Raw genomic sequence first — 9,002 nt, 5'->3', positions numbered from 1 at the left:
AACTTGCAATCCTTTGTTGATAGTTTATCTTTAGACCAAAAAGAATTACAACTTGAAGCTCAAAATGAGACACAAAGGGTTGATTAGGTACAAAGGGATTCCTTGGTCGAAACATTACCAACCATGGCCGAGCCCTAGAAACCTTTGTAGTGAGATTGAGAATAAACCATTCAAGACGAGCTTATCCACAGGAATTAATAGGCAGATGCGCCAAATCTCCCCCCAAGCTTGGGGAGCATCCCACCCTTTTACCTTCGAAGTAGCAAGTAGCTCGATCACTGCACAATGAGTAGATTTGAAATCAAAGTCCTCCCAACGTGTTAGTTGCAATCCAAGTGAGAGGGATGTTACAAAAAATTAATGTTTTGATATATCTCTTTATGGACATTATTTTATTTCAGTCAAGTGTGACTATGGGAAGGTATTCCATAGGAGTGCATCGGATGTGGTGGGGGTCCTAGTGGATGCTTGTGCAATTTATTTGGGGATGCCTAGCTAGTCTATGATTTGCCTTGCTAGATTGTCAGCATTGTGGGTGATTCCATGTTAATACTGATGTCGCTAGTGTTATTGGGGTTATGATTAAGCATTGTACTTTGAGTGCAATTATATTGGGATTGATTAATTCAGTGATTCATTCAATTGATTGTTTATAACTAATTTAGTGGGTAGCTTGAGTATCGGTAATGGAACTATTAGCAAGGATTAGCAAGTGTACTAATCAAGGTGTCACATGATGCATGCTATATGGCCATGGGCCAACGTTTAAAAATACTAGTTCTTCACCTTGAATCATCCATGGTGTATCATCCCACCCATCGTCTCCTTGAGCAATGCACTGTAAAATCAGTTGTTGGAGATCGACATGAAGATCAAGAAAGAGATCTCGCCCATTGGTAGCCGTAAGGCACGGAGGACCAGGCACACCAAATCTTTAAACTCGTTGAGAAGTGACATAAATATCCACCCTCCTCATGTGGCGTGTGTCCATGAAGTGAACTTGAAAAAGTTCAGAATCTGCGATCTAGTAGGAGATATGAGTAGAGCACATGAAGTGAAGTACTTTTGCTTTTTACAGCATGTGAAAATTCCCCACGGTTAGAGAGTTATAGTTCATGGGATTTCAATATATAAGCAATATCAGTACATTTTCATCACTTCTTATCTACTGGCCCAGTGATAAGTCTCCCTTTTGTGAAGGGGGAGCTCTTGGGTTCAAATCCCACTCTTTAATAAAAACAGAGGAGAGGAGAGGAGAAGGAGAAGAGAAAGAGAAAGAGAACAGAGGGGGGGGCGCGGGATCTGTTACAGTTTTGCAAAAGCCCAAAAAAATTGTCCGCGACCAAAAAATGCAGGAGCCCAAAAAAACCATCGCCACCTATCCGTGATATGCGTGGGTGTACACAGTAGACACACGAATGTGCACACAAGAACTCAGAGGGAGCACGGGTGTTACAGTTCTATAGAGTAGAAGATTTGCCAGCCAGAATACATGTAGGAATCGTGAGCAAAAAGCAGGCAGACTGGAAGCACAGAAGCAAGGAGGTTTTGCAGTTGTAGAGACAGGGAAGGCACATAGTTTGGAGGTGCAAAAGTAGAGAACTATGCATGGAAGAGGCTGCAAGGCCGCACCCAGTCGTAGGAGTAACAAATTTTACACCACTAGCTGTGGAGATTTCAATCCCAGCAGCCAAACCATTTCTATTAGCCGGAAGAGGAATCAAGACGAGAGGCTAGAGGATAGGTATGGCGATGCTCGAGGGCCATAGAGGAATAGGGAATGTGAGGGGAGGAGCGTTAACATGGGTGGGGAAAAGGGATCAAGAGGGGAGGGAAAGAAGAGGGAGACTATGGCACAAGGGGAGAGGGAGAGGGGAAAGAGGAGTATGTACATGGGTGGAGGAGGAATATAGAGATGGAGACATCAAGGGAAGAGGGCCATGCTTTATTTAAAAGGAAGGGAAGGGGGAAATCAAAGTACTAGCTAGGTGGCTTTACAAGAATGACCGTGTTCCATCAAGGAATAGCCCCCTCCTTTTATAGCCAAGAGAGGGGGTCTCTCCCAATAAATGCATCCTCCCACATGCAGGGTGTGTGTGGAAGAGTCTCTCATGTGGGCTAGGTGGTTACGCACTCTCAATTGTGTGCGATAATGCTTGGCCACATTTTTCCACATATATCAACTTCCATATCCCAAGTCTATGATACTCCCTTGGTCTCTTCCCAATTTTATAATACATTCAAACATCTAGGAGGACAAGTGGAGGGTTGGCACAAGGAATCTTGCCACCTCATCCTACTTTCCCCATTATTTAACTTGCATCCTTGGACTATATATACCCCCCCACATGGGCCTATCCTACATGGAGGGAATAACCCAATATAATATCCATCTCCACCTATTTTATATTACTTCTCCCATGAACTTTGGGCCGTATCTCACTAAATGCAGGCATGGGACCGCCTAGGTGGAGGGGTGGCACATGGAGGAACCATGCCACCTTACATTTTATAATATTACTACCATGGATTATGTACAACACACCTTATGGGTCCTCTTACATGGAAGGGTGGCACATGGTCATGCCCTGCCACCTCAACCCTGGGCCCTATGCGCACCATATTGTATTATACTATTGCCATACATACAAACACACACACATATTAATGCCTTTTTCCTTAGACAATGTTACGAGGGAACGCGTCCGAGCAAGTTTACGTAACCTATTTGCACCACAAAACTTGAGGAAGAAAGCTCTATGCTATGTCCCTCTACCTTAGCAAACAAGACAAGCGGAGTTTGTGGCAAGTCTGCTGGAGTATCTTGGTTGTGAAGATACTCTGAGATATTGAAGCTTTAAGAACTCGACTGTGCACCCACTTTGCATTTTGCTCACCGTGGATTACTAGAGCATTTCGTAGCTCTTTAAAAGATTATTTGCATTCCATATACTCGCCATATGCAGACCTTCTATTGACTGTCGGAGTAATAGCTTATGGACGCCGGTGATAACGCTACATATTCTGCTTTTACTAGCTCTCAACTTGAAGAGACCTCCATATTACCGTGCGAGCAAGAAGATTATGAGCCAAACTGAGTGCTAGATCATTGAATGATGATAGCATAAGTGCTAACGTTCTCACTTTGGAAACAACGATATGACTCTACTCCTGCTCTATTTTACGTAGGACCCGTAATGAGTGAATTCTCACTGCTCTTTTACATACTATGTGTTATGACCTGTGGGAGAGCTTGATGCTATAGTGCTTTGATGCTTGAGAATTACAAATTATAGATTAAACTCCAAATATTGATGCAAAATAGGATTTAGAATGGTACATATCTAGATGCGCTAAAGCTTTGCATCGAAAATGGAACGAGAAGAGCAGAAAGAATTTGGATCTTTGGGAGACAACGCATAGATCTAAAGTTTCATATAGATTTGGAGCACTTAACTTAGCTAAACTTAAGTATAGAGAAGAGCTTTCTTGAGGATTTCAACGAGGAGACGGCCATTATGTGCCTTATGTCAGTCTCTTAAAAAAGTTCAGAACTAGTTTGCTAAGCAATAAGAGGATTTCAACAAGAGTCTCATTATATGCCTTATGTCATTTCTGTTAAAAAAGTTAAGAACAATTTATCTAGTGAATTTTATATGGAAAGGAAGTTTTTACACCCTTAGCCAGATATTAAAGTTGTTTGCTAGAAATGAAAATGGTTGGGCCAACTATCTACATCATGACAATCAATAAACGTTCAATTACTTGATCTCTACAAAGACAAAGGCGATGTCTGGTTTCAATTGTCGAGGTGGAGTTTTGATGTGAGTTTTTTTATTGTGTTCTATCTTTTCTTTCAAAGTTGCAACGATTAAAGACTCTAAGTCACCATGCAACTCATCAACGAAGGTAACGAATGATAGCCAGGCTCTTCGACTTGTTATCAGCTTGCCTCAAGCTGTGGTCAAGTAGGCCCGAAGGTAGTACATTGTTTAGTCAAGCATCTCAAATGGCGTTGTAGTAGCTCAAACTTGACTGTGCATGCAAAGGTCATCAACCATCAGCCAAACAAGAACATATGCAGTGAGACGTTGGATAGGATGGGTAGTCGCCAAAATAACGTAGGCCATGGTGAACTCAACATCATAGTAGTTGAGCATGTTCAATAGTGTAGCAGCCAGCCAAGTGAGGATGCAACATAGGAAAAAGTAGTGCATTCAAACCTTAGCTCACTTGCAAATACTTCCAACATGCTTCACACCACACAAAAAGTGCATCCGAAAGCAAGAGCACTGTCAAAAGAAGAGGTATGCAAACAATGGGCAGATTTTTGCAGTGAGCTTGAAGGACATGTGGCCATGTCTACATGAAGGGAACGAGATCATCAACGAGCAGAAGAAGCTTTCCCCGCTTTTAAAATTTTAATCCTTGCCTCTTTTTCCTTTCCTCCCTCTCTTTTAATTATTTTCACCCCCTTACCCAACGTGCCCATTGCACCCCTTTCTGTGTTATCCCCCTTACCCCACTACCTTTACGTTTTATTTTTCATTCTTTCATTCTTTCTCTTTGTTTTTTCTTTCATTCTTTGCTCTATGCTTCTCTACAATATCAGCATCATCATGGACATCATGTAGCATACCTTTCTTGTACTCTTGGGTGAGTGCATATGCATCTTACACACATTGAGCATGGATATGGACCACCTTACACATGATATCATTCACCTTCCACCTCACATCATCGATGTATGCCTTTCCGTTCCACCTCCATTGCGGGATAGTGGCACCATTAGCTATGTATCTGTGTTTCTTGGTAGTTATAGGAATTTGTGGGAGTCTATATCATTTCTAGAGTATGCATGGGCTAAGATCGATGATACACTTTAGGGACCTTGTATTTTTCAACAATCATTACTTATGATGGCCGTTTAGGGCTTTCCACACTTCTTGCCACTACTATAGGATCATCTCGACTTCTTTCAGCTAGAGCTTCATTGGGATGTCTTGCAATACAGTCTGTGTTCTATCCCACTTGGCATGACACCCTTTGATTTATCTTCACCATTGAGTACCATTTCAAGCTATCATGATGCTTCATTGATCAACACCCCATCTTCATCTACAAGAACCACATTGCATGATGTTGTAGAGACTTATCTCCTTCTTACTATCACTTCATTTGAAGGGATGTATCATTCTTCATCGGACATTGACAAATCTAGACACCTCTTTGATCCATGAAAGTAATGAATTTGAAGTCGTGGGCTAATTTTTTTTATTAATTGTGGATGAGGGCATATTAAGCCTTGTGATGTTTTAAGCTCATGGAGCTATGTTGAGCAATCCCTCTAATTATAGAAAAGGGATGATTTTGGATGTACTATTATTGGCTCTTTGCTTTTTAAAATTACAATTATAAATACTCTAGATGGGAAGCAAGAGCCACCATCTAGGGGGGGTAGATTGGACCCCATGCAGTGTCGCTCTCTCTTTCTCTTCTCTCCCCCACTTGTTTCTTGGTTCTTGGTTTCTATGGTTTTTGTAAATCTTGAATTTGTGAGCATGTTTGAGTTCAGCTTTCGTAACAAATAGGTTGAGAATACCCTACTTACTTCTAAAACTTTAACTAGACTTTGGAAAAAATATTCCAAACCAAGAATTGAAGCATTATACTCAACTACTTTATTCATTTTGATATCTTTTTTCTCATATCTCTTAACCTGAAAAATTCATCAAAATGATCTCCTAGCTCCACATTGGCATGAAAGACTGAAATCTTGATAAAAATACAAAAGTAAAAGTTGTTTTGGGGGTGTCCTTTTTTCATGATTAGGTTTCTCCTTACATTTCTTCTCTTCTTCTAAATCCTCCAATGGAGTTAATCTGCCATGGTAGATGTAGTGGTGTTTTCAATGAAAAAAGAGAAAGAGAAGTTGTTTAACTTTGAAAAATATTTGGCAAATCTCCCCTAAGATGAGGCTTTGGTACCGAGTATGGTGATATAGATTAAGAGGTAAGGAATATAAATGGTCCAGCAATAAGTAAGATCAAAACTTTTTTATTGCATATATATGTGTGTGTGTGTGTGTGTGTGTCTTGTTGGAACACTGAAAGGAAAGAGTAGAGTTGACACAAAATCAGAATACTTGCTTATAGAATGAAGAAGAAAGAGGTCCTTAAGTAGGCACCTCATACAAGGTCACTGACATCACTGATGACCTCAAAGCTCCACAATCATCTCCTCAATCTACTCCTAGATTCACTCAATCATCCTATGTGGCTCTCCACCACCTAACTGTGCTTGTGGGCACCTAACTGTGCCTCTAGCACTCACACATAGAAACATATGGTGTGCCTGAGGCATACACCTTGAGATATCCCAACAAACCCCCCCTCAAGGAAATGCCTCAGGCTATGTCAAGGATACATCTAGTCTCATAGTTTCTCATGCCATCTCATGGTGGTCAAGGATAAATCTATGGCTAGGTTCTCATGCTAGCAAGGGTTCCCTTGGGTGTAAGGTAAACAAAAAGGGATACAAAAAGACCTTCCAATGGTTATCTCCCTTGCATGTACATGCACACAATGTCTGCAAGAGGTACCATGGAACAAAACATACACATGGCCTACATCATAAGGTGACCAGAGGTGTTTACAAAACACACAAAACACAATATTTTATTTGCATTCATTTTGGAGGACTATCCAGGCTGAGTACCTTGACATAAACAGAGAGATCTGGAGCATACATAGAGATGTTTTTAAAATGCATAATCTTCATGGGATGCCTCATCTTGTGGAGGCTCATCAACTGAAAGTAGATTTTCATTTTTTGTCTTTGAAGTTGCTTCCTTTTTGGCAACCATTGTTTTGGCAATCTTCAACAAGGAAGTCAGATTGGCATTTTCATCCTTTGTAGCATAACAAGACATTGCTTTATGTTTTGGCTTTTCACATATTTTGCATAAGCAAGCCATGAGAGGGTCTAACCCAGGTATTGGGCAGTGTCTTCTCTCTTACAGGGCTTAGAATAACAATTGAAATGCTTCAAAATATAAGCATTTAATGTAGCAAAGTCTTGTGACCAAATTTCAATCAATGATGCTTCCAAAGTATAGGCACTTGATGTAGCAAATAGTAGTGACTAGTTTTCAAACAATGATGCTACTTTTTGCATGCTTCATAGAAGTGGATGAAATAAACACTTTCCAATCACAACCAGGTCTAGCAAGTCAAAACAAAACTGAAGCAATACTTGTAGTGAAGTTATTGAAAACTTCAAAAGACCAGAAATGCTAGAGTAGCATTTTATGTAGCATCATTTTCAAAAGTATGTTAAAACTGTCAAAACTAGAGAGCTGAACTTGGAGGGCTCATATCACACTCTTCAAAGCAAAAGAAAGGGGGATTTCTGAGGCAAAAGAAAGCTGGTATACCACAGTAGATGCTCTGGGAAGAAGAGGCGAAAATATGCGTCAGGTCGCCTTCACCTTCTTGAACAAAGTCGACTGGTTTTTCTCTGTTTTCTCCTTTAATATGTAGCCATTGCTACTCAGATTTCAGCACAAGGTAGCTCTAGGATGGAGAAGCTTGCCCTGGAAGGAATTAGACAAAGACAGAGTAGGCGCAGAGAACTTGCAGCAGAGAACTTTGACGATCTTTCTGTAATGGCGACAAGCAGACGCAATGATTCGTCGATTCCTTGCAGCCAGGAGTTCGCCCCAACTAGGTGGATCTTCAGCTGGAAGGGTGTGGGAAATGAGTGAGTTTCAGAGGAGAACAAGCTCAAGCAAATTTTTGGAAGAAGAGGGAGAGATGGTGAAGAAGAAGAAGAGGAAGAAGATGATGATGTGGCAAAAATGGGCTCAAGGGGGATCAAATGGCTCTGATACCATGTTGGAACACTGAAAGGAAAGAGTAGAGTTGACACAAAATCAGAATACTTGCTTATAGAATGAAGAAGAAAGAGGTCCTTAAGTAGGCACCTCATACAAGGTCACTGACATCACTGATGACCTCAAAGCTCCACAATCATCTCCTCAATCTGCTCCTAGATTCACTCAATCATCCTATGTGGCTCTCCACCACCTAACTGTGCTTGTGGGCACCTAACTGTGCCTCTAGCACTCACACATAGAAACATAAGGTGTGCCTGAGGCATACAGCTTGAGATATCCCAACATGTCTTGTTATGGATAAATTATATTTCATCTCCTCCACTTTCAAGACCACGATATTATAAGAAAACATAGGTTACTAGTAGAAGGTATGGCGTTCACTATGTGAGGAGGTTGGAGGGTTGATATCAATGTCTGTAGTGTTCATGAGAGCCGATCAATTGGACCTACGTGATTCTTCTTTCCTCCACTAGCATCTCAATGAGACGAGAGCCAATAACGATCCATGTGTGGACAATTCTATCCTCTCGTGCATGATAGTATTTTGTCACAAGGGGTTCTGGACTATATACCGAAGCACATACTCAACCCAAGGGAATGCAGAAGTGTCGAGTCTACACAAATGAGCTATCACGCATGGAGTTGTACAAGCACATGCACAATCCGAATAGCTATGTGAACACAAGGAAGGAGCTATAGTACATGATTTGCTCCACGAGCACAAAATGAGTAGCAGCTTGCAAGCCATGAACCGTGAAGAAGATAATGGTAGACAGCTTAAGGGAGGGCTTAACAGATCCCATTATCTCCCATTTTGGCTCACGAGTTTAGGCGGTAGGCATGGTTATTGTTCTACTCGTTAGCTAGCCATCGAAACTCTGCATTCTACGATAGTGTTCAAAACATCCATTGGATTGATGGGGTGTAGGTGAACTTACCTGGGTCTCGCTATGTTTGAGAGCCCTCCAAGTCCCTATCGTGAAGGGGTACTCAGGGTCTCCAATGGCGCTTCCTTCTCCTCAAAGCTCCCTTGCTATTAGTGCCGCCTACTACTTGCGCTCCCCTTCATGTGGTGTAGAAATTCCCAAGCTTCTTGAGTTGTATG

The sequence above is a fragment of the Dipteris shenzhenensis genome, chromosome 23, assembly GCF_047967505.1.
Source record: "Dipteris shenzhenensis isolate YYH24624 ecotype China chromosome 23, Dip_SZ_1.0, whole genome shotgun sequence".
NCBI classification, from domain to species: Eukaryota; Viridiplantae; Streptophyta; class Polypodiopsida; order Gleicheniales; family Dipteridaceae; genus Dipteris; species Dipteris shenzhenensis.
Note: the sequence above shows the minus strand (reverse complement) of the source record.